Source organism: Macadamia integrifolia, unplaced genomic scaffold (assembly GCF_013358625.1).
Source record: "Macadamia integrifolia cultivar HAES 741 unplaced genomic scaffold, SCU_Mint_v3 scaffold2066, whole genome shotgun sequence".
NCBI lineage: Eukaryota > Viridiplantae > Streptophyta > Magnoliopsida > Proteales > Proteaceae > Macadamia > Macadamia integrifolia.
Window position 1 is genome coordinate 2,090 of NW_024868490.1, and position 933 is coordinate 3,022.

Sequence of the window (933 nt, forward strand, 5' to 3'; positions counted from 1 at the left end):
GACCTAGCAATTAGGGTGAAGTTAGGTTGTTAACTATACTTATGAAATTTCCCTATTAACTATACTCTTGAAATGTCCCGATTAAACCCCTTAACCACATTTGAATTTTGGTTTCAGCAAGTGCCACCGATGGATGGTATCTTACTATTAGGTACCACTATGGATGGAATAGTAGCTCAGGATTCTGAGTTTTTGTCCATCGGTTGATGTCTCTGGTGGATGTGGGATCCACCGGTGGTGATCAACCGGTGAGGCCCCGAATGTGGTGATTCAGCCCATATCTCATCTATGATTTGGTGAAATTACTACTCAATTAGTGGCATTTACCCAAGTGCCAATTGAAACCCATTTAGGTATATTTCACTAATTTCTGTTTAGAATCTAACTTTGGGTTGTATGTATCCCAATTTGGCTATTAATTAAAGACATGCATCTAGATAAGAATTAGATTTCAGCTGTCATTACCCCAAACCCAACTTAAGTCTTTACTTGAGGTGGGATAATTAAGGGAGGAGAGAGAGAGAGAGAGAGAGTAATGTGTATCACTAATTTTGGTTGTAGGGGTAGAGATATATAGCACGGAAGGGTTTTCCATTAAAATCCCTAACATTTTCTTAGCTTTGGTTTTAGTAATTTTGAACTTGAGATGAGAGAGAGAGAGATCACCTACCATAGATGTGAGTGTAGGTATACTGTAGAAACCCAATCCTTGTCTCCCTGCCACTTATTTCTCTCCTTTCTTCTTCCATGAGAAATGAAGAACCGACAAGCACTTAGGCATTATATGCATATATGCCCAAACATCTAACGCACGTTTGCCTAAACCATTTATTTTTCAAAGAATACATATAATTGATCCATGTGGGCCCGCCTTTTGGCTCCATGTGAGGTCTTTGTACATTAGAGGATGGTGCACAACATATTTAAGGTCAT